A 26,946-nucleotide genomic window follows, 5' to 3' on the forward strand; every position below is an offset into this window, starting at 1 on the left:
AAATCTTCCTAGAGACGTGCGCTCTACTTTCATATTATTATTCGAGATTTTTTTCATTGCTAGAAAAAGATTAAATGTAATTTTTTACACGTTTCGTTTCTACAGAACACAAAAATTTATACAAAAACTACATTTAAAAATGTATATTTTGAATACTAACTTAATTTATTTTAAATTTAAAATCTTTATTATAAATTATCGTATGATTGTTACGTCATATTAAAATAACACAATTATTCTATTGTTATGCAACATTTCAGCACATTTTGCTATTAAGTCATTCACCATACTTCATTACTACGTAGTGTTAATATATTGTTAGACAATGTCATGTTAAGGATATGTCACATTATATCGATATTGTTACGTCAAAATTTAGATATAGTTTTCTTAAACAATTAAAATACTATAACAATTGTTCGTTCAGATAAACAACATACATTGAAAACATCAACATAAAACATTCTATGTTTCACATTGTATTTATTTTAATGTTCGTGTTTACCCCTCCGGATGTGTAATGTGGTCTCTTTTGTATTTTAAGACCCCAACTTTGACCCCGTTTCAGAACAGGTAAACAGCATTCATTCATTCAGTTCTGGTGAGAACGTCCAGAGTGACCATCTGTTTTCTGTTTCTGAGCGGTAAATAAAACCCAATTTAAAATTCTATTTGAAAGATTTATGATGTTTTAAAACAATTTTTGAAAACAACAATATTACTCTAATTTATACATTACTTTTTAATTTTCTTTAATTACTCCGTTCTGTAAATGTCCATAAACAAGTAGATTCCTTTAGAAGTTTTTCATCTTCGTCATAAAAAAGCTGTATAGGAGATATTTATATTCTTCAAAAGCAACTTAGAATTTTTTCTATCCAATTTCAAGTGGAATATTGGACCAGATGTATCCAATCACCGTCTTCACAGTTTCTTTGTTTCCAGAGTAATTCACAAGTTTCAATTGGTAGAAGATTTTGGCAGATTTTATGATCGAGAAAAGATCGAATTCCGTTTTCATGCCTTTAAGAGGCAATAATGACTAAAGCACTTTAACTTCGAATCATAATAGAATTAAACATTTGATGAGGTACTTTATGTCTTTATCTAAAGTAATTAAGATAAATATCATATATTAAAACTAATATTAAAAAATACTTATTTTTACCATCTTATCAAACTTTATATATATATATATATATATGAACTACAGATAATCGTTTTTATACTGAATTTTCTTTATAAAATATTCTTAGTAATCTAGAAGATGCTTTAAATTAAATTAAATATATTCAATACTTGAAAAATATTATTAAGATGGCTTAAAAATGAAATTTATAAACAAATTTAATTAAAAAGTAAAATTATTAAAGTTTATGAAGCACGTTTGAATTCTGGAAAAATATTTTAACTTGTGAAATGTAGACATTAAACCTTGAATAACGTACAAAATATCTTTTTAAGGCAATAAAATATAAGTAAATTTGAATGAAATGAAATGTATAAACTGTAAAAAAGTCTGTTTAATTTGAGAAAATACATTTCATTGAGTGGGATTAAATTTATATAAAAAATATGATTTATTAAATCATAATAGAATTTTAATCAGAATTAAATAAAACAGAAAAGCATTTGATACCAATAAAGCAAATATAAAATATTTAAAATTGAAGAATATTATACAGTAAAACCTTAATAAAATGCCTCCCAAATTGGCGTCAAAAAATCGAATGTGACGCTAAATCGAAGGACCGCGAATTATATAGGCCCTAAATACTGTGTATTGAGGTCAACACACAAGTTTGAAGTTTCAAAGTGATCTGGCGATAACAATGTCTTTTTCAATGAAAAATCCTAAATTTGGTAATTCAGAGATAACGAAAGATACTATATTTAATAATTATAAGGAAGATCTGTTCGTGAGTATTCATTGGCGTTATGTAGGAGGGAGTTATATCGTGGTTCCATATATCGATATTTATAAAAAAAACAATCATATACAAAACGAAAAAGTATTCATTAATAAAAATTAAAAAAAAAATCTTATAAATTATTATTTTTTAAAATTTTTGTTGGTACATCTTTAAATCTTTTGAACTTTGATATTAAAAAAATGTTTAATATTTTTTGCATAAAATTAATGATACGAAGTGATTAAAGTAATTTATCTTTTACATTTTTCTTCATCAGAAAAAGTATATAAAGCGAAAAAAAAGACCTGGTTAAACATTGTATATTTTCGAAATTCATTAAGTCACGTTTCTACGACGTACATTTTAATAAAAATAACATTTTAGAATAGGATAATATGGTATTGCCAGGTTTTTCAATCAGATCACCGCAAACTTTCACATGACAAGCAACCTGTCCAAGATTGACGCAGTTGAAAGAGTAGGTGGACCTCCCACTGTGTTAATCGTATCAGTCACACCATGCCGCCTACTTCACTTTATATTTTCTTATGTTTCTTCTTATCTTGTTAAATTTCTGTAGCAAATCACTCTCAGGAATATTTTCTACACAATGTTTTTTTTTTCTTCAATCCACTCGTGTCTATGTAAACGTGCTTACAACAGAAAATTTTTCAGAAGTATTTATTATCCATACTTTCTTTTTTTCCTAGTAAAAATATATAAAAATAATTTACAAAAATTTTATTATAAAATTAAAAGCCACTTTACCAAATTACATAATTACAATAATAGTTGCATTTATGGAAAATTAGATTGAGTGCAATCAAACAAATTATTACGTTACGTTTCATTATTACATTGTTTACATTTAGTTTAACGTTTGAAGTTGTGTTTTAAGACGAACTTTTGCATATAAAAATTTAAATAAAATAACAAAACTTGATTATTTTGTTTGTTTAAAGGAAGAAGTTAATAATTCTGCACACGTTCGAAGCGAATATATTTAATTGATGTAAGTTAATTTAATGAGATGTTTTGGTGTTTTAGTCAATTACTTTGTAGATTATTTATGGAATGTGTGTTATCCTACTGTTATTTAATGTGAAAAACTAAAATATAGTTATTTTTTATAAATTTTTTTCCACTTTTTCAACAATAAAATATTGTTACTACGCTATAAAATTTAAAAATTTAACAAGAAATATTTTCGTTGTATCCAAACAATTTCAGTTAGTGTGTTGTTTAATCCTACTTTATTGACGAAGATTAAAAATTTTTAAAGTATTTTATAGTTCTTTTATTCATAAAAATTAATGAAAAAGTACGAAAATATAAAAAAAACACCTTTATTTTTATAATTAAACACAGATATGTAGTTTATTTTTAATTATAAAGTAAGTTTTAAAATAAATAAAATAAATTTTAATAAGTAAACATATAATTTAAAAGAAATGTGACGCAATATACATTTCATTATTTTGTTTACATTAAACTAGAAAAATTACGTAATAATACAAAAATATGTGACGTAATAATATATTCAATTACATACAATCTCATTATTTACAGTCTTGTAATTGAGTATTTTTAAATTTAAAAAGATTACTCAATTACAATGAAAACTGTGTAAACCGGAATAACACGGTACAGAATTATTTTTCCGTTTTATTCAGGTTCCGTTATAGACAGGTTTTCTGTACAAAAATTCCAGTAATTATAATTAAAAATGAATTTTATTATGTAAAACTTTGAGATTTATAAAGCAGGTTTGACTTTACGCCATTATAAATTTATATCAAAAATGGCAAAGTTTAAAATTTTCTTAGAAAAGTTTTTAAAGTAGTTTTTAAAACTTTTAGAAAAGATTTAAAACTCTTAAGGTGAAAGATGGTTACTAAAATGTTAAAACGCGTTAGCTAAGATGTTAACATAGCACGATATAAATAAATGTGGAAGAAAATATTTCTTAAAGCATAGTTTACGAAGACGTCTTAAGTGCAATGGTGACATAATGTTTTTCCATTATCAATAATGATAAATTGTGTAACCGTTTCTTAGCATTTAGAGAAATGAGGCGCTTTAAATGTGTCATTACTTTATCTGTCCGTAGTTCATGATGTTCGGAAAGCATACAATTCAAGGACACTCGATCATTTTTTACACAGTTCGTCGCTTTGACTCTATTAAATGTTAAGTTGAAACAATCGATCACGTGTGTAATTTTCCGAAGTGCTGACGCTTATTTTTCTCGTTTGATGAACTTAAAAAACATCCAAGTTGTCAATAAATTATTATAACGACTATTACTTTTAATAGATAATGCTGAAAAATGAATATAAATGCATTTAATAATTATAACGAATTATTGAAAATGTTTACTTTTATATACAGTTTCTTTTATTTTATCGGAAAAGAAGATAAACGGGAAATAGGAAACATTCTATTCTCAATACACTGCTCTTATTATTATTATTATTATTATTATTATTATTTTTTTTTATCTGTCACATTCTATATACATTATCCAAGTCTATCTCGTTTGTTACATAAAAGGGCATTTTTCTCCTTCATCTAGCAACATTAATAACGCTTTCATTTCTTCTATAATTATAGATATTGATCATAATAACATACACCTTATCTATATAAATTTCGTTATTGTTAAACGAAACTCAGAAATGCTTTTCTTATTTTATAAATTTATGCATTTTTAATGCTTTTTTGGTGAAATTTACACTTTATATAATCGTGATAATATTTTATTATATTAAAATAACTGAAAGAAATGCTCATAAATAAATTATTTTTTTTAAAAAATAATTTCTATGAACAGGATTAAATTTAAAATAAAAATTTAAACTTTTTTACGGTTTTTAATATTTTATAATCACAATTTTATTACATTCTAAGTTATTTTTATAAAATTTTGCATTTTTATTAACAATTTTTGCTTGTATAGCATAAAAATTTGTATAAATATTAGAATTTTAATGCATATAAATTTTTAAAATGAATTTTAAATAAATTTTAATAATTTATTTAAAAAAAAGTTTAAAAAGCTACAAAATTTATTTACTTTTTAAACTTGATAAAATGGCCACGTTATTATATATTTTAAAAAAGTTATTGCTTGAAAAATTGTATAAATAGCTGTTATACAATATTTATAGAATTTTCATACATTTTGTAATTTTTAAAAGAAGATTTTTTAAATGTTTTTATTATATATTTAATTATATTAAATATATATATATATATATATATATATATATATATAAATAAGTAAATTCAGTCCTGTTTTAAAAAGTTATCCATGTAACCTAAATAAAATTTGCATTATATAGGCTATATATATTTTTTTGATTGAATAAGTATAGTTAAATTTAAATATATAATTTAATTTAATTCAATTATGATCGCCTAATCACAATTAAACGAAATTATATCACTAAATGTTGGTTTGGTAACAGAAAATTTTCACTTTTTAGTGAATCTCAGAGAAAAAAGTAAGACAATTGAGTTTGTTCGTGCGTTTGTCTCTGTTTATAATTACTGTCAATTGCGATTGATGTTTTTAATGATATTCTAACAATCACATTCAGATATTTCATAAAAATTTTGTTTCAAAATGGCATTGTTTCAATTCTATCTATTGTCGTAAATCTTTAATTTTAATGTAACTTTTATGATAAAAAGTTACATTAAAAGTATGATATAAGGTACTTGATATATGAATATATATTACATTATATAAATAACTTTTATGAGCTTATCGAGATATACATGTGATCCAGAAGTCAATTAACTGTTTTAAAGAGCATTTTGTCTTAATTTCTACTCAAAGTTTTTTTTTAAAAAAAACTGTTCTAAATGAGATGAAGTGGCTCATTTAATTTTCGATGCTGTAAATTAATTTACAACATTCTAAGGCATTGCAACAAAGTATATTTTGTTAATTGTCTTGATCTGGATAACTTATTTACTACTACTAAATTTTAATGTTTACTTTGCTTGGTATGATTCAACATATGGAAACTCTTCAGTAAACACTTTTTTTGACTATTTTATCATGTTTACATCGGTTTTTAACATAAACACTCACTGATATAAACTAAGTTTATGATTCAGATGAATGAAACATTGTAGTGTATTTATTTGCATGGAATTGAAATGACTGAGCTATAGCAAATAATACGCAGCTGTTTTAAACCATTTTATTAACTGTTATTATAGAATATTCTTGGACCATGCCGTATAATGCACATTCAGGAACAAATAAATTCAGGTACTGTAAATGATTAACTAGTGATTGCTTCAATTTTATTTCATATATGTATATATAAAATAGAATGTCTGTCTGTCTCTGTTTTCTATATACTTCTAAACCCTTTGACCGATATGCATCAAATTTCTAGGACTTTGCGTAAAATACATCCGTGAAACCTGCACATCCCTGTCCTCCACTGATTTCATTCCCTTGACATTTACTTGTTAGTGATAAACATAATAATAATAGGCAAAACCAGACTTTTACTATTGTTTTCATGATTGCATTCATTACTTTTTATCTGCTAATGTATATAGGCCTATATATATAAATTTGAATAAAATTATGTTTAAAAGTACTATATGTAACTCATTATAAACTGTTTCATTTCAATGAAAATCAAACAAAATGACGTCGTTTTATAATTTCATTTTAATGCATTTAATCATTGGTGTACTTATAAACGATTAATAATAGAAGTAAAAATTGGAATTGCTGCATCTCAATTTTTTACTTTCTTACGTTTATTTTTTTAAAAGTTTTTTTTATATTTATTTTTGTGGGAAAGGAAAATAAGAAAAGATCTCAACATATGTCTGAAAACAAAAAAAAATCTATACAAAAAACAAACCTCGATATTTTTTAGAAGTTTAATGAGATTCTTAATCGAAATCGAAAAATGTATTTATATTCAAATTCACGATGCTGTTTAATAAGGCTAAAGATATTGTTTCTATAAAATTCTTTAATAAGTAATTTGTTTCTTTTCCTAAGACGCCTTTTTCTTCCCCATTACTTTAATCGAACTGATGATTTTGGGAAAAAGTAAAAGAAAAAAAAAGTTTTTCTTTCTTAACATAAATCTGCCTACCTAAAACTAATTAAATTCCAAATCCAAAAACTGAAATGTTGATATAAAGACTTAGTTTCCCCATTTATTATTATTATTATATTTTTTCTGACTCCATTTTCCAATTACAAACATTAATTATGAATAGGAATTGTTTTGAAATCTGTCATCTAAATTGTTTGTTTTTTTTTTCTATTTCTTCCCTCACTCGCGCTGTCTATTTTGTTCTATGCTGTTATTTTTTTCCTTTCACTTTACTATCGATAATAAAGAAGTACATCTTTCATTTCTTATTTTTTTTTTCTTTTCTTTTATGAAGAAAGAATTTGGATGCTGTGATTATTCTGCAATCAATCTCCGGAACCGAAATTGAAAAATTGATTTTAATAAATTTTTAAAATATTCTAAAATGAATTTATAAATTGGAACATAAATTTAGAATATTTTATAATATTTTAAACTCTTCTTATTATCGTATTTTTAGTTTTAAAGAAAATAAGAGCTTTTTTCTGGTAGTCTTTGATGTGACGCGTCGCGTTGGCGCACCGTTTCGTCGCTTATCTTAACTGTAATGTTTTTTTTTCCATAATTATATGTATAAATTTAAAATTTTAAATCATTTTATAAACATTTTAGAAAAGAAAACATAAATTAATAGTAGGTTTTGCGCCAATAATCTGCGATGTTATTCCCTATTCGGAAAGAATCGAAATCACTTGTGGATTATTAGACGACGCGAAGCGACGCGCGGAATCGCACACAAAGAAACATTTTTTCTTCCTATTATTTAGGACTGTTTTCACGTTAAAAATATTTTAAAGCTTATATTTTAATATTTAAAAATTTGTAATATAACCCACTTATATAATTTTTTTAATACAAAAACAGAAAAAAAATTATTAAAACTGGGTAACTAAACGCTAAATTCTTGACATATTAGGAATTAAAAGAAGTAAATTTTTCTTTCCATAATCTAAAAATTTTCTTTGCCCTTAAGATATTAAATCTTAAATTAATTTTAACTTTTATTAAATTTATTTTCTATATAAATTTAATTTTTTTTACGTCGAACAGTTCTTTAAAAAAATATATCAAAACCTAAGAATTTCATATGTTTTCTTTTAATATCTCTAGGAAAGTTGAAAACAGATTTTTTCCAACTTCCCTAAAGATTGTATTTTATAACTATTTTGTTAATTTAATTTATTTTCTGGAGCGTTAAAATTTCAAAAATTCGAAAGGTCAGAGGTCAAATAATAGCTTGAAAGTTTAAAATCCCAAAGATTAATTCCAGGAAAAATAAATAAATAAATAAATCAAAATTTTAAAACTTAATTTGAAAAATCAAAGGTCAAAATTTTAATTTAAAAGCCAGATTTTAATTTTTTAAATCATTAATTAGCATTAAAATTAAAATAATAATAATATTATTATTATCTGTTAATTAAAAACACTTTATAAAAATATTAAAATCCTAAATTTTTCTTGTTCATTCAGTCTTTCTTAAATAAATTATATTGACCTCGTAGCATAAATTACAGTCGAGTGAATGTGATGTAAAAATGAGGTTGATGTATAATATACATGTATGAAGTTATGACATTAAAATATGAAGAAATATTCTAAAGTGTCTTTTCATTATTTATAATAGAGATATAAATAAAAAAATTGTCGAGTTGTATAAATAAATATATGTAAAGTGAAGCGCCTATATTAATTATTCAGCTGAATATATATATATATATAACTTATATATTTTAATATGTGATTTTTCGCAATGTAAACAAATCCTGGAGATAAAATCAGAGAGAATACAGAGAAAAAATTTGGCATTTGTCCATAAGCAACACGCTCTGATGCTGTAAACATATTTGCATTTAATTGTTTATATGTTTCCAGCTCTCCTGTTTCAAGTAGAATTGCATAAAATATTTCGAAAATATAAATTCCAAACTTTTACGACGTATTTGCTGATGAAGACTTTTGTATCAATATTTTCTTTTTATTTATTATGATTTTTTTTTCTTAGTATATTACACGCATGTTGTGAAATGCTACAGCTTATCGCTTATGAAGCGTGTAAAAGTAATAAATTTTATTTTATTATTCGAATCGATAGTAAATAAATAATAAATTTTTATTTGTTTAGTTTTTATATATAAGGCTCAAACTATGCTCAAACTGATAATTAATCTAGTATCAAGCTATAAAATTTGTTAATGACATTAATCTATTTAAATTTTAACCGGTTTGAGTCATTGACTTGAGATATTGATTCGTTAAATTCGATCGAACTATTGAGAGATTTATAATTAATCTTTCCTTTATATAAACAGGAGCATTTCTAAAGTCGTCGGGTATTCTTTAATTCAGATCAGGCCCATTTTTAATTGAGCTTTACTCAAACCTGTGTAAGTATTTAGCCCTCAAACCATTGAGCCTTCTTGAATTTTTATTCAATACTATTCCTTAAAATATGAATTATTCTTGAACTATCGAGCCTTTTTTTTCATATGGTGGTTCGTTTAAATTCGAGCCTTTCACGAGCCATTGATCCTTTAACAAATACAGAAGTTTAAAATATTTCAGGTAACTTTTTCTATGCGTTTTACATGTCGTAGGCTTTGTTTCTGGACTTGTATGGCTTACTAATGTTTATCTGGAAACACAAACGTTTGTTCACGTCAGTTAGATGAAGTATTGCACTAGTCAATGCTGAATTCGTAACTCGAAACAAGTTCCAAGTTATTTTAAGAATTGTAGGTTAACAGCTTTTCCTGAATGGGAAATGAAGGTTATAAAATCAATAACAATAAAAAGTACGTAAATATTTAAATTTTTAAAGGGTTTTTCTTTAAATTGTATTATCTAGGTTAATGCGAATATAGATAATAATTATCTTATATATTTATTATTATTATTATTATTATTATTATTATTTTAACATCAAAATTGATCTAAAAACTTTTTAGGTTAATAAGAAAAAATACAGAAAACTTCAATTTTTTTTTAAATTATAACTTTGATCTTTTAATTCGAAAACCATCCATTTTATAGACTTCTAATTTTAAGATTCCACTTAAAAGAAGCTGTAAAAACATTATTTTGAAAAATTCTTGTTCTTCTAATGCGTTTTGAGATTTCTTTTCGAGAAAAAACAAAATTTAGAGAAGAGTTAGAAAATATTAAATTACTCAACAACAAATTACTTAAGCTGTAGAAATGATTCATTTTACTCGAATTGAAATTTAATACGAATAAAATGCAGTGAATTGAGATGATAATTTATAGAAAATAAAACTCTTACGAAATGTTAGTGATTAATTCATGGAAAATGAAATTCTATTGAGTTATATTTCCTGCTTTTTTTTAAAAGTTGAAGTTCCTAGAAATGATATACATCTTAATTTATAAAAATAAAGGTGTTTTAATAGGTCATAACTTAATTTTTAACTTAGAAAACTGAAGCTTAATAAGATCACATACTTTCTATTCTCGAAAAAAGTGTAGTAGTTGATGTGATATCTTCTTTAATTTATACGGTCGTTAAATAATACGTTCTTCAATTTATAGAAAATGAAGTTTCAAGTAGGCAGTGTTACCTTTTTTTTTTTTTTAATTTATAAAAGTTATACTTGTTATCTAGTTGATATAGTTCTAAATTAAAGTACCAAATACTGTAGATGATATACCGTATCTTTTAGTTTAATAAGTCTAAAACTCTTAAAATGATGATACACTTTATAAAAAAAGACTCTGTACAGATGATTTACTTCTTTGTTTTTCAGGAACAAAACTCTTGATAAATGATACTTTTCTACTTATATAAAGCGAAACTCTTACCAAAATTACACATTAATTCTTTTAAAAAAAATCGACTTTTTTGAATTTGTTAGAATTTATCAGAAAGTATGTTTTATTTTTAAATATCAAAGCATTAAGTGTTATCATTGCTGGTATTATACGTAAGCATATTTAAATAATAACATATTGAAGAATAAAAACTAGGTTAAGAATGAAAGTTAGTATGTTCTTTTGAGTGGCATGACTTATTTCCTTGTTAACATTAGAACAATAGATTCTTCTATAAACTAATGTAGAAACATTTAACACAAAGAACAGGTTGAAAAGGCGAACAGTGAGTTGAATTTCTGTTGATGATTCAACTACTTATTTTCTTTTTGATTTTTATTTTTAAACTGGGCTAGTGTACTTAGAATAGTATAATGACTATATGTTGACTTCCTCGAGTATTTTGGTTTGTTATTGAACTATATTCACTTGTATTACTTTTTAAAACTTTCGTCTAAAGATCTGTGTTTTCATAGCTCTGTATATAATATTAATAACATCTATTTTTATAATTATAAATATAACTTTTCTCCTATTGAACCAGCAACTTTTTATATTAGCGTCAATTTTGTTAATTCATTCATGCAAAATAACTTAAAAATGTCTATTTTCGTAATACTTTTCAAAGTAAACAAACAAGTTAAATTTCTAGTGAATATATTTATATTACTCAATAGACTTTCCGTATTAGAAACGACTACATTTTAGTTTATTTACTTTTAATTTCTTTTTTAAAAATAATAAAATATTTAACAGGAAATTTCTTAGGAATATTTCGAAATACATTTTAAAGTCTTTCATGTTTAAAAACACAATTGATAAGTGTAGTGTTCTACGTCATTGATTAAGTGTAATTTTTAAACTGGTATGTTTATTTTCTATTATATAAACAAGGTTTGTTTGTTGAATAGTGTTGTAATGTTGTTCCTGAACTTGAAAATTCTTAGAATGTTTTTGTTGAACAATTCATGAATTAAACATTTGATTTTTTTTTTAAATTCAGACTTCAAAAAGCCACATTTTATTTTTCACATTCTTATATTTCATGTAAGAATATGAAAAATAAAGAAATTAAAGAAGACAAACCGGATTTTTCTTCAACATTGATAACAAATAAATAAGAAACTTAAAATAAATACATTTAAAGTTAATTAAACGTCATTTTCCTAATATCATGTTTGGTTTGCGAAGGAAATCGATATCCTGATATGACTTTAAAATATAAACATCCTATATACACGAATAACTTTTTCTTGTAAATAAGTTAAAGATAAATTAACTGGTAAAGGCTGTGATTAATTTTTTTTTACGTATAAGTTAACATCAAATAATCTGATAAAGTGTAAATTAACATAATAAACCAATTTACATGTTCGTGAAAGCGAAGAGAGTTGTTATAAAAGTTTATTTTTAGAGATGATTTAATTAAAATTGTGATTAAAGTTGCAAGTTTTAAGATATGTTTTTAATTTTATTTATAATTTATAAGATAATATTATTAACAAAGTATCATTTTTATGATTAGAAAATGTTTTATTTATATTTTTCACAACCTTTGTAGTATTTTGTAATATTTTTCACAACCTTAAACTGCATATTATACAACAATTTATAAAAACGAAAAACTATTGTAAAAATGTATTTATAAACTTTTTAATTTTAAAAGTTCTTTAAAAATTTATAGCAAACTACAACAAAATCCTTAAAAATTGACAAATTGTAATTTACTTTAAGGAATTGTTTTTATTAAGAATTAATTAAAGCGATCGTCTTTAGCTTAAATATTTACTTTATTTATATTGTATACGATAATGTTTTTAGTTTACTACGTTTTTTTTGCATTTAAAAACATTTTTTTATCAATTGTTCTTTGAGTATAATGAAAAATCAACTACTAACAAATCTCAAACACAATTATGGTCCTACTGGCATGAAGCCAAATAAAGCAAAAGAAAATCTTCTCGTCATCTGAAAGAATACTTACTTGTAAATAGAAAACGAGGGACTATTGCTCTTACTCTTCTAACTTCATCATTTTTTCTTTTGTTTTTCTAGTTAACTATTAAGGTCACCACAGATTGACTCTAATGTCTTCTTATTTATTTTAGGTTCTAATGAGTTAAGTTGTCTCACTTCTATTCGATGAAGTAAAATTCCATTATCGGATATCACTTAGCAATTCTGTTACTTGGTATAAGATAGTTTAAATTAAGACAAAATAGATTTTACTTTTTAATCTTTTTTTCGCGTTTTAAATTACTTAATTATCATTGTTTGATTTTTAAATGTGTAAATAGCTGCTATTTTAAGTGATAATTTACACAAAAAGCAATGACGTACGTAATGACGAATTTTGTACGGTTCGTGTATAATGCGCTTCGAAGGATTTTAAGATATCGTCAGAAATATTACATTAATATTTAAACCAAAACGTATCTGAATCTACAGCATATAAAATATTTTTAAGAATCTATAAACGTGATATTTTAAGTTAATATTTCTGAAAGTCAATCGTTTTTGCGTTATCTTTATAGCTTAAAATTTAAATTTTATATCTGTTTTAAATTACAGAATATCCACACTATACAGATAAATATATATTAATAATTAATTTTGTCTTTTGAAGTTATTGCCTACAAGAAGCTATTTTCTAACTGTTTTGATGAAATTTTTCAAAGTAGCTACTGTGATGTGGAGCAATACTTACTTAAATCATTGCAAACATTCACATATAATTCGTACCAAAAGTTAATAGGTAATGAAGATATATAAGAAATTTTCGAATGAATATTTGCAAAGAAATCAAAAAGAATTGATTTTATAAGCAGTAAGTTAAGAAAAGAGCGCAAGCAACAATATTAGTAACAGTCATTCTTCCGGTCGTTTTCATCTAGATCCATGGACTGGAAAAATGACGTCACGAAGGCGGTAAAAATTCATTAGACTTCTTCGTTCGATTGGAAAGTTTCCTTCACCCCCTCACTCTTTCACGTCGACTAGTGGCAATCGTTCAACGATCCAGAAGTAGTCACAACTGTCTTCGATAGCAAAATGCCAACTGCAAATTACCCTTAATAAAAAAAGCACCCTTCTGTTTCATTCGTGACACCCTTCTTCAATCTGGACAGAATCAAATGGCCAGTGATTGACAGTTTTCTCGTCTTAAAATTTACTGTTATGGATGGTAATGTCTTTCCCCCACCTTTCTATCTATGAGGTGATTAATACCTTAAAATATATCATTATTTTCAGAGAAAAGAATGTACTTCGAGTAAATATTTAAAAGAAAAATAATAACTATATTGTGTATATTTGAGAAAATAAGATTTGATGACTATTTTCGTGTTTTGAAAATTTTATAAAGTTAAAGTTTAGTGTTATTTTTATTGAAAATACAAAAATCTATCATCTTCTTTTGCCTTAGGAATTTTCTTTGTAGATCCAGTTTCAAAGACTTCCCGAATTTCATACTTTTTTTTTTTCTTATGTGTTTTTTGAACACGTTCTTCTCTTCTTCTATTTCCTTTTTAGTTAGAAAAATAAAAAGAAAAAATATGAAATATTCTAAAATATATATACACTAAATTCTCTCGAGAGTTAATTAATGTTTGAAGGAAGTTTTTCTATTTTTGTTATACGGTTCATTGAAAAATCTTTCTTGTTAAATTTAAAATAGAAAAAAAAGATAATAATAACAACATCTAAAAAAAATTGGAAAATATTTTTAGATAGATTTTGAAAAGAATAAAATTTATTTAATTTTTTTTTCGTAATAAAATTCAAATAAAATCAATTTGGTATATGAAAAATGCATTGATTTTGATATTTTTTGTTTATTAAATTATAATTAAAAAATATTTTAATAATTTTTAAAATAGAAATGTTAAAATTATTTAAATTTTCTGCATTTATTACATACTAAAATTGTGAAAATGTATCGTACAGTATGTATATTATTTAATTAAAAATTGATTTATTTATATTATATTTAAATTATTTAAAAAGTATAAATAAGTAGTATAAAATTAGATTTTATCTTTAAAAAACTAAGATACAAAATGGATTTTTTTAAAAGAAGTATATTAAATCGGTACTTTTTGCTTGAAAAAATAAGTAAAAACTCGAAAATTTTTTTAAAAAAATTATAAAACTTAAAAAGAATGAATCTATTTTTATAAATAGAAATAAAACTCGAACGTATCATTTTTTTCTAAATCTTGTAACTTTAAATTGGATAAAACTGGACATTTTCTATATAAAAGCATGTGACAAATTAATTTATGTGTTTTTATATAAACTTAACACATACTGAGATTAAAAATAATAATTTTGAACTATAAAAAGCATTAATATAAATGTCTTTAGTATAGAAAACGAAAGCTTGTTGAGTTCTCTACGTTACACGTCATAGTTGACCTTGACCCTAGTTTGACCCGTAACTCCACAAACAAGGGAGTTTATCCCTGTAGGAGATATTCTATAGCTTCTTTCAAGGAAGTAAGCTCTTTTAACAAATATTCTCCCGTTTCTAAACGTGATTAGATTCATTAATGAACCGCTTTTCCGTTGTTTTTACACGATGTCATTTTGTCTGTATTCACTTAATGAACTTCAATGGGAGGTCTCATATTCGTATCTTTTCTAAAGAAGTTTTTTGATTTTTGTTCCACTCGAAATGATAATTTTAATGAGTATTATTTAAAATTAATTGATAAAATTCTTATCTATACTTCTCTATCTCATCTAATGTATTGAATAAAGTGTGAAAAATTCAGGAAATTGTACGTCTTGTGATCTTTACTAATGGCTTTAGTCATTTGTAGCAGCTGGAGTTAATAAAACTTGTTTACTTGTTTGATTGAATATGAGTAGTAAAATGGCACTTTTGTTTCTTAAAAAAATTAATTTTTTAATTCCTTTTTCTACTAAACACTCGGTTACGAGGAGCTAAATGATTATTTTTAGATTAAGTTAAGTAGGGAGAATGGCAGAAAAAATAATAAAATAAAATGAATTTATATAAAATATCTAATAAAATAAACTCACGACTATTATCTCCATACTATCTTTATTTTAATTTTAAATTTGGGCACTTTCCAAGTATTTTTTTTTTTTAATTTTAAAATCGTTAATTTTTAAGACGTTTTCCTTATTAGTTGTAGAGAAATATTTTTGATACGCTGCAATAAAGGATACTTTCTACTCTTATTTTGTAATTAAATATTCATAAAATTTTACTTGCTGAGTTTTTAAAGTATAAAATTGCTGAAGTAGATTCATCACCTGTTTTATGAATCATCAGTTTGTTGTCAGTAAATTTATACACGCTTCAATAGTGTGGATATAATGAATCAGCTTCATAACTCATCGTAATTTTTTTAATATTTACTTTTTGGCTTTTATAGAACAAAGGGAAAGTATTGTAATCAGTCAAGTTTTGACCCTCCTCTGGATTTTTTGTATTTCTCAACGTTTTAATTTTTCTTGATTGCAAAAACACAAAAAAAAGGAGGGAAAACAAAATTCTGTTCTTTCTCTCTGTATGTCTTTTGGCCAGTATTTTTCCTTATATCTCAAGACCCCATGAATCAAAAATTTTGAAATTTGGTAGGAATACTTCTCTGTAAGGAGTATTAATGTTATTATATATTTCAGATTATAAGTCAAGGAAAAGAAGAGATAGAGGGGTAGAGGTTGTATCTCGTGTGAAGTTAAACTTAATGATTTTAGATTTTACTTGTTATAGGCATTTACAATTTTTAAAAACTCAACCCTACCCTAAATAGGGATTTTGTTTCTTTTTCTTTTTTACTAATTTTTAGAAATTACAATTGAAAATTATCGGTTTTCCTGGTCCCCTTAACTTCCTATTAGTGGCAGGAAAGTCGTACAAGAGCCTTTATTTTCTTACTTTAAACGCTTATAAACTAAATTAAAAAAGATAAACTTTATTTACTTACATTTTTCTAAGTTTATTTACTATTAAAGTTACTATAGAATGGTTAAAAATTTAGTTATTTTTTAAAATAAATTTTTAATGCTTTGAAGTTCAGATTTTCAGAACTTTTTAAAGGTTTAAACTTATCTATATAACTCGATTGTGAATATAAAAGCGGTTTCTTTAAAGAGTTGATAGAATAAGGAGAAAAAGGTTCGAGCACAGTTCAGAAATTTGAAGAAAGGTTGAGTTTTTCTATTGTACTTGCTTATTGTCTTGGTAAAATCGGTTTTGGTGGTCATTCAACGAAAAAAGGAAGGAAGAAGTAGGAAAAAAAAAGATAATTTAGATAAAGTGATGGAGTGCTGACTTGCAATTTTATTTAACTTTGCTGTAATTTTCTCTTTTTAGTGTCCAACTCTTTTATTTTCTTGATTTAAAACTTAGAAAATTTAAATGTCACATCAAAACGCGAAGCAGTTTTTGTACAATTTACTTACAGTTTGTGGTCTTAAATTGGTTTTCCTTTATTGTAACCTCTTAAACATATTATTATTATTATTATTACGTAGTGCTAGATTATCTTTCGCGTTGCGTTGGGTAACAACACGCGATGCGATGCTTTAAGATAATTGTTAGATGACTCAATATAGTTAATGAATTATGTAATATAAATAGATTAAATGCCACATGATATATGTATACATGAATAATTAATATTTATAGCAAAATATAAGTTATATTCGTGGTAATATCGATGCGACAGTTCGCGATGCGAAATGAAAGCACGGTGCCCTTCCTGTAGCGTGTTTATTAAACATCATCAATGGCATATTTTAGTAAATAAGTTTGGCGAAGATGTATATAATTGTAATTGGTAAGTATTCTATTATATTTTGATTGTTCTTAAACAATTATTTCATAACTTAATCAAATTGAACATTTAATTGTGCGCTATATTTTTCAGTTTTTAACAAATATTCTATTAATAAAATGTCAATTTAATAGTACGTAGTTCAGGTAATAATGTACACTGTTAGTAAATAAAACGAATACTTTTATTGAGAATATTGAAAAGAAACACGTTATGTACTGTACAGTACAATACATGTTATTATAAGCAATACGATGCTCATCGCATCACATCACATTTCATCTCTATAAAACCAGTGGTTTTCAAAGCGGGTGCCGCGCACCTTAGGGTGCCGCAAGTACGCCACAAGGGTGCAGCGAAATTTTTAAATAATTAAATTAAAATTACTTAAAATAATGGAATTAAAGTATTAAATTAAATAAATAATTAAAACAATTATAAAAAATGAATATTGGTTTTTTCTACTAATCTTGTTACATCGCCACTTGTCTCAATGACTCGGTAATTGGCGATACGTAAATACAAATAAAATATTGAAGTTAATTATGTCGTTCAATATCATGAATAATTTTTTTTATTAAAGAAAGAAAACGTGAAGATTCTAATGATCAAGAAGTGGTTACTGGTAGCAAAGCTAAGGAATCATTAGCACTAGTAAATCATCAAAAATTCAGAGCTCATTTTATTACCAGATACCTTTATAATAATAACTTTTGTTTTGAATATTTTTGTGTTGTTTGGAAATAAACTTACTTACTTTAAAAAACTTTTATTTTTTTCAAAGACTTTTCATCCTTCATATCTTTACTAACCGTAAAAAAGCAAAAATAATAATAATAGGGGTGCCGTGAATTTTATTTAATAATTTCAGTGTGCCACCAGACAAAAAAGTTTGAGAAACACTGCTATAAACGATAAACGAAATGTCAAAATTGTTTTATTTTCCAATTATAAAATATTTCGTAATAATTCTACAATCATTATAGAGAAATTTCATTATCACTATATAGATTCGACATTAATAAAACTGTTTCCTTCAGAATTAACAATTATAATGCCTCAAACAACAAGCCGAAAGCATATAACCTATATTTTATAAAGTTTTCCTCATAAAATCTTTAAAAAAAATATATTTTATCGTGTCTAAATTTACAAAATTACACAGTTTCATAAAATATTTATATACTTTTTATTTCTATCGTAATAATTTGTACATGGAGTCGTTAACTACGACGACACATGCTGAAAAAGGTTAAAATATCCTACTTACAGCTTACTGATTTCTCAGTTGGCAATCTTCATCTGTTGAGAGTGAAGCAGCTCTCCAGCTGCGCCAACTCAACGTAGACAATGAAGTTTAGTAAGTCGTTACCCAATGGCCTCTTTCATCGTTGGTTAATATCTTTATAAAGACACATTCTCACGTTTCTACATTATCGAATATCTTAATTTCCTCTCAGAAATACACGAGAAAAAATTATAATTATGTTTAGCAACTAGGCACTGTCTTATTTTATCACGTACCAAATTAGACAAAGTGATGTATAATTTATCACTTGTGCAAATTTGTCACGAATAAAAAAACGTAAACTATGTTCATTCTCAAATGTCCCTCTCCATAATATCTTCCTCTTCTCTCGTCTCTTTCATTCCCTCTTTTTTTTTTTTTTTATTTATTTCATGAGTCACGACCCAATTTAGTAAATGGATCACCTCGTATTTCGTTACGATTTAAATATTATTACATTGATCCAATTACTGGATCAGAAAAATTGCTTTTTTTGCGATTTTTCATTATCCACTTTGAATATTTTTCCTTTTGATGTCATAAGTTAATATTTAAAGATTCTTTCAAATACTTGTTTCTAGTATTTTTTGTCAAAAATTATTAACATTTACTTAAATTTTTAAGATCTTAAAGGTTAAAATTATTAGAATGGAGCATCATAACATAAAATATACATAAAAAGTAGGAGCCTATGAATATTTATAATCATCATCACGTTTGTTCTGTCTCATATATAGGTATACAGATCTACAGTTTTAAGCCTGTAACTATAATAGCCTATAAAATATCATATACACACATATAGGCTTATATACTATATATGTAACAGTATATGAAGCCTATAATCATCATCATCACCATCATCATCTAGCCAAGACCACTTTTGACGTTCGAGCCATTACAATTTTTCTCCATTTCTTTCTATTCATGTCCCGTTCTGGTAAAATATCACTGCTAACATCTCAGATTTTAAGGTCGTGTTTTATTGCATCTCTCCACTCTTCTACTGAACATTTCCTGTTTTGCTCTTACAAACTTATTATATATTTTCTATAGATACCGTATTATCTGTATATGAACTTTATACTTATATATATATATATATATATAGGGTCGTAAAATATAAAAATATAGATAAGTTACACGGTTCTTGATTAAATTATATTTTATTCTAAGCATAAAATCCATTTTAAGTAGGAGATAAGCTTATTAGATCTTCAATTTTTCTATCTTTAAAAAGGATTATGTGATAATAAAAAAAAACTAAAATTTTTACAAAAAAATGATACGCTTACAATCTGCAATGATCCTTTCAGCGAAGATTATATATATATATTTTCTTTTTTTTTTTACAGTTTAGGATTTTACGACTCATATACTATACACACATTCTTATTTAAACCATTTTTATCTATAAAAATCGACTTTTTATAGTTAAAGTAAAGACCTTTTCCTAAGTTAAATCGATTACAAATCTAATATCCAAAGAAAAAAATTCTTAAAAAAATTCATTCTGCAAGCTCGTTGAGTTTGCCAAGTTATAACAGTCCTTAAACGAATTACGTGATATACTAAAATGCAAAAGGCAGAATAAGATATCAGAATTATCATTTTTCAACTGTCACACTCCCTTCGTGTAGGCAGAATATGGAATTATCGGGTGTGATTCGATCGTATGACACGAATTAGAATTATTTTTTTAGGTGGGATGTTACATACCGCAGCTCAATTCTTTTGCAGAAGATAGGTAAATGTAACTGTTTAAATCAAACTAAGACAGGAGTTTAACAACTCTAACACACGCTACTTATTCCAAATGATAACATATTAATCAATTATCACTGTAGTATGTTTGATCTTTGCGAAATTGCTTAGTGTAATTTCCTTTTCACAAATGGGTCTACGGGCGTGGCTCGTAAATGGTTAATTATATACTAAAATTATCCTAGCGTGTTAGGCGGTTTAAATTTGATCTGGTTCATTTTGACTCACGTATATATGACGTAATTCTGGCATTTTACCCCTCTAAAGGGATCTCGTTACGTCATTTCCGTATCCAGAATCCACTCTGCATAACGACCAGTTCCGCTTGTCAAGGTGGTTGGAGTGATCTATTTTTGCGCTACGCTCGTGCTTTATTAACAATTCCTGCGAGAAGTTACAGTTTCACGTGATTATTGAAGTGTCACGCGTGACGAATTATCAAACGAAGGAGGATTTATTTAGACTCGTCATCACCACCTGTCGCTTTTCGCCGCAATGAAACTGTTAGATCGATTCGAAAATATGGGGAAAAATATATTTATAAAGAAAGAAAAAAAAAGACATTTTCTCTTTTTATTCAAAAAAATAGATGATAAGCAATATATTCCTCTAGAATAAGATGGAACGAATACCTGGGTTACGTTATGGCATGAAATTATTTACGAGTAATCTATTTTTTAAACATGGAAGATGCAGAAGGGATGGAGGCAAGTTCTTCACTATGACAACGTGTATAGCCTGTAGGATTGAAATAATGAACATATTTTATAACTACTCGTTAGCTTTGCTAACAAACCGCCCATTTCATCAACGTTAGCCAGGTTAAAAAAAAACAAAAAATATAAAAATTTTAATAGTAGACATAGACATAGACATAAACATCTTAACCTCACGTGTGATAACGACAGAAATATATATATAGAATATATATAAAATTAATTAATATTTTTTTTTCAATTTTTTAAGCTTAAGATTTATTTAATTTTATGCAAATCATTCGTTCAGTCGAATGTTTGTTTGTAGATTTAGAATAAATTTTTACAAAGGAAACGAGCATGAATAATTCAAATATGTTAAAAAATCACGTTTAATTATGCCATTAATTATGTTTTTAAATGACTAGTATCGGAATTACAGTTAGTTAAACTGTTTAAAGTCGATTTATGGACAAGATTCTTGAAAGAAGATGAAGAATTAAGAAGAAAAAAAAAAAACCTGATTTCGATGAAATCATTAACAAATTTTATCAAGTGATTATCCTTTGCCTTTTAAAAGCTCAAACAAGAACGAACGATATTGTTGTGGGAAAATATCTTTTGTTTTCAATCGATAACTTAATTTTAAACTCTTCACGCTTTAAATTTTCGAATCTATTTTATCGATTTTCGATAGTTTATCGAGCAGCTCTATGTCCTCTTTATGTCGTGTTTGCTTGTCAACATCGAAACTTGTTTTCGAAGTTGGCATCAATTTTCGATTTTAAAAATTAACTAAAAACTGATTATAATATAAATGCATCTAATTTTATTCGTGAATTTTTTGATATTTTCCCCATTTTTTAAACTAGAAAATATAGTTACAAGCTTCATTTCTATCCTGTTTAGGACCGAAGAAATGAACGATGATTTATGATACAATTAAACCACAATTTTTACCATAAATTAAGTATTAAGTTTAAAAATAATATAATATTTATAATTTTAATTGTATACTAAAACCATAAAAATTATATTTTAATTAGCTTAAATTAGAAAAAAAATTACTTTATAAAATTCATGAAATTTAACAAACATTTAGGTTATTTTTCTTTCTTAAAATTATTTTTAAAGAAATATATTTATATCTTTAAATATATTTCAGAAAAATAAAAATAAAATTTAGTTAAGAGGAACCTTTCGCGAAATTTTAAAATTATTTAAAAGAAAATAAAATTGAGATTTTCACGAAAATTGATCTTTTTTTAAAAAAAATTTCTCATAATTCGAAAACTTATTCATTTGTTTTGTTAATTAAAATAGGGAAAAATACTTGAAATTTATTTTTAAAAGGAAGAAAATATTAAATTTTTAAAACTAGAAAAAAAAGAAATTTTTTATTTTATTTTCCTAATAAAAAAACAAGTTTGTATTAATCATTCACTTGTTACACCCCTCCTTACTCCGTTTCTCAACTAATGATATATCACAATAATATTATTATTTAAAAAAAACAGGTAAACGTATGTTTCAATTATTGTATAACTGTAGAAAATTGACAAATAATGATTATTTTTATTTTTATTTTATTGGATTAGAGCCAAAATCGCCCGTTTTTGAAACAAGTTCTTTCATCGAAACTAGTTTCAAGATTCATTATATTCTTCCTTTCACGAACGACAATACATTTTACCTCTATGAATTATCTTAAATAATTGATTCTGCACAATCATTAAAACATGCAAATATATACTTTAGTAAAGTGATTAATGGGGAGGGAGGTCGATCAGTTAAAGTTAAATTCTCTAAATACTGTTAATTTTCAAGATTCTTCGATGTAATTAGATTTATATTAGAGAAACTGTTTTAAATTTAAGTTTATTATATATATATATATATATGTATATTTTGTTAGAAAAATTATCCAATCCTTTTGGATTTAAAAAAAAAAATTATTATTAAGAAAATTCAATTGTGGATAATAAATTTAAAATGCTTTTATATCGATCGTCATTCGTTGTTCATCGAATCGATAGTTTAGCTGTTATAAATACATATTGAAAATTTATCTAAAATTAAATTCAATTATTTAAAACTTAATTCGATACATCATAATTAATTTTTCATTAAAATGAAATTGGATTGTATAGTAATTAATTAATTTTGAGTTTAGTAATACTGTATGTATATGTATTTATATTTATACAATTAATAATTTTTAAGTTACAGAATTTTATATTAGTTCTGTAATTGATTAAGATTTTTTTTATTATATTCGATTTTTCTAGCTAGTTACTTGTCGAGAAAATGAAGTTAGTAGACTCTGTCAGTAGGAGATAGGAGCTTGTTTCGAATACTGTACCTATAAAAGACACTTTCCCTCTGTGCTACTGATTGGTTTCTTTCCGGCCACTAGGTGGCGCTGGCGCTCTTCCAGATGTTTAACGCCACCTAGCGGACAGTCAATGAGATATTGAGCTCAGATGCAGTCGGTGGAGTCGACCTTTTCTCTGTCTGTCACTAAACAAACTAATTCGCTTGGTGAGAGATTTCAAGCTATGGGATCGTTAACGTTAGTTGCAGGTAAGAAAAAATATATATATTTTTAAGATAATTTCTAATATATAAAAAAATAAATAATTATCCAAATCGCTAATTTAAAGTAAGTAATTAAGAAAAGTTTTCGAATTTGTAGGAAAATTAAGCAAATACTTGTAATTATTATTATTATTAAAAAATTGATTTTAAAACTAGTATTTATAAATTACGTTGGGAACTTTTTTTAATTATAATTTTTTTATTGTTTAAAACTATATGTGGGTTTTTATTTATCTTGGAAATTTTTAATATATTTTTATTCGAGTAAATCATTCCTTTTAAAATTAAATAGTAGAAATTAAGCAGAAACTTTCTAAAGTATCATAATATATTAAAAATCAGACAAAATCATGATTTTGTCTGATCTGAAATTTTTTAGTTAAACAACTTTATACAGCTCACTTCTCAATAGAATACACGCAAATAACATGTATTATATCAAGTAATACTTTTAAAAAACTAGGATTAATATCTAGATTTATCAATTTATAACGTTTTTTGGATGTTTAAAGTAGAACTAGAATGCTTACGATCGGCATGATGACTATACTTAAGAAGCGGCATCTTACACTACCTTCTAGTAACTACTGCTTATAATTTTGGCATATAAATAAGTAAATATTCAATATTGTTTAACATATGATCATAGGTTATGAACCATATTTTGTAACAGAAGCATGTTATAGTTTAGATTACATAAATTTCCGATATGCTTTATTCATAAAAGCATATCCTTATTGATTACGTATAGAGAAAATGTCAGTATTGATCGCATCATATATAACATCCTGCTTTCAACTTAATTTCCTTTTTTAATATCGAAAGAAGGTAGAAAATCATTTGGAATGAAGCCAGAAAGTTGTTTACTAATACTTATTAGCGCTTTATGACAGACGTTGATAGTTAAAGAGGGGGGAGAAAACTATTCGTATCTTCATTCGAATCATTTGACTGTTATGGCGATTGTCAACAAGTTGTTGGCAGCAGACAAGTTCCGTTATTTCTCTCTCTCTTTAACTCTTTTCTACTTATATCTTATCATTTTTAGTTTAAAATATTCTTTCTTGCCAATAAATAAATATGAGATATGATTTCCACAAAATAATTACTCACCAGTAATTTGTTTTTATAATATAATATATTTAAAGTAAATTATAAATTAAAAAAACGTACATATTCGTAAATTAATGCATTATATGAATGTATTATATAATTGTTCTATCTCTAATTAATAAGGAATTTTTATTTATTTATATAAGTACAAGTGTACTTGTACAGACTTTTATTAATATATCAATTAAATAAATGAAACGAAGTTAATTCTAAATCGAATTAAAATTGAATCATATATAAAAATAAACTTGTTTATGCTACATGTTAATAAATTTCCCTAGAAGAACAGTTGTTGATAATGTTGAATAACAACGCAGAAACTCATCCTCACATGTATATGTCAATAAATAAATATAAAATTCCATTTTATGTTCAGGCATAAAAATACGAATTTTATTGTTAAAATTATTTGTAATAGAAACTGAAGGCTGAAGACGGTTTGTAACCTAAATATTATTCAAGGTTGTTATGAATACCGGTCAAGGTTTATTATAAATCACTTGCATTTTAATAAGATTACTAGAAAGGGAGTAGGGAAAAAACTGATAAACATATTTACATATTTAAGAAGTTTAAAATATTTTAAATATTTAAAAAAAACGATTAAAATTATTTAAAACAAGATCTAGTTTAGTTATATATAAAAGTATAAATATAGAAAAACAATTTTTTAAATAAAATCTCCTTCAAAATAATATAAAATTTTTCAAATAAAAAATACTAATTAAGAGTTAATGTTTTAAATATTTTAATTATAAATATCTCTTTGTCTTGAGGACGTTTAAATTTATTAATATTTTAAAAAACAGTTTTTTTCCCCAATTTAACCTTGGCCAGAATCACATTGATTTTTGCATAATTTGAAACGTTTCGTTGAAATTTCTAAATAAAATTCAAAGAAATATATTAAAATAATTGAAAATGTCTAAAATTTTAATCTATTTTTGATAATTTTTCGTTATTCTGTCTTAAATGTTAAAGTATAATTTTTCATTTTTGATATTACAGCTTCAACTTTATTTTTGAAAGTATACATCATCAATAAGTAAAAATCCTTTCGTTAGACATCTTCTTAATAAATTTTCTCAAATAAATTCCATAAGTTAAAAGACAGATCAGATAATTTTTCTGTAAAGTAAAATTAATAACGTGCTGCTGTGTTAATTTTTACACAATATTTTATTTTCACTGCGAAATTCTTTGAAGACGATTAAATGAGAAATTTGACATCACTCATCAGAAAATGAAATTCTTAAATTTCAGATTTTCACAAGGAAAATAAGAATTATGACTTCAATGTTTTCGCAGTTAATCCATCAATCAAGCACACATCCACCTACATACAGACATAAATAGAAACTTTTGGTAAAAGTAAATTTTAATTATATTGAAACAGTTCGAAAATTTAAATAAAATAAGCTATCGAAAACTGTATAATGTCTCGCATTTCTCATAAAAGAAAAAAATAAATTTAAATTACTAACGAATTCTTTAATTTTTCTTCCTATTTTAATCTAACTCACGATTCATTGACTTGGGAAAGTTCGATCTTAACTCTTTAAATTCAGTTCATTAGTATTCATAGCCATTCACATTTTTTTTTTATTTTTTCAGTTTCAATAGTATGCGTTTCGCTTACTAAACAGTAGTGTAGGACTATTTTATGGATCGTTTGACCTCGCAAAGCTTGAAAACCGGTTGAACTAGAGACCAACTACACTATTTGGCATTCTCTTATTTTTATTTTCTCCATTAATCCTTAAAATGTTTTGACGGCTATAAAATGTTACCATA

The 26,946-nt window shown here is 25.0% G+C and overlaps 1 protein-coding gene across 7 annotated transcripts in view; it reads left to right on the forward strand.

Annotated features, from left to right (window-relative positions):
- The window catches only part of LOC136972618 (uncharacterized), a 264,970-nt gene that overhangs the window by 136,366 nt on the left and 101,658 nt on the right, over positions 1-26,946 (forward strand). For 4 of the 7 annotated variants that reach the window (XM_067267201.1, XM_067267202.1, XM_067267199.1 and 1 more), the window contains exon 2: positions 23,730-24,024. The gene's annotated coding sequence lies outside the window, so the exon portion shown is untranslated. Of the gene's footprint in view, positions 1-7,541; positions 7,599-23,729; positions 24,025-26,946 lie in introns of those variants that run through there. The other 3 variants (XM_067267197.1, XM_067267203.1, XM_067267200.1) reach the window with 2 other exon arrangements.

The sequence above is a fragment of the Centruroides vittatus genome, unplaced genomic scaffold (genome assembly GCF_030686945.1).
Source record: "Centruroides vittatus isolate TY-2023 unplaced genomic scaffold, ASM3068694v2 contig_299, whole genome shotgun sequence".
Lineage (NCBI taxonomy): Eukaryota > Metazoa > Arthropoda > Arachnida > Scorpiones > Buthidae > Centruroides > Centruroides vittatus.